Consider the following 207-nt stretch of genomic DNA (forward strand, 5'->3'; position numbering starts at 1 on the left):
TTATTTATTTATTTACTTATTTGTATGTTTGTTTGTCTGGGATTTTTTTATCTGATTTTTTTTTCCTCTATACTTATTTTCTTCTTTGTGAATGTCAGTTATCCGGGATTATTTACCGTTTTTTTAGCGGGTGAATATATGAATACACTCATTTACATACATGAAGATATACGTGTGTGGCATATAATTACGCACATCGAATAAAGA

General features: G+C 28.0%; 1 protein-coding gene across 1 annotated transcript in view; it reads right to left on the bottom strand.

Annotated features, from left to right (window-relative positions):
* LOC119591195 (zinc finger protein basonuclin-2-like) overlaps positions 1–207 on the bottom strand; it is a gene marked incomplete at its 5' end in the record, with an annotated part of 23,234 nt that overhangs the window by 22,296 nt on the left and 731 nt on the right.

The sequence above is a fragment of the Penaeus monodon genome, chromosome 28, assembly GCF_015228065.2.
Source record: "Penaeus monodon isolate SGIC_2016 chromosome 28, NSTDA_Pmon_1, whole genome shotgun sequence".
Classification (NCBI taxonomy): domain Eukaryota; kingdom Metazoa; phylum Arthropoda; class Malacostraca; order Decapoda; family Penaeidae; genus Penaeus; species Penaeus monodon.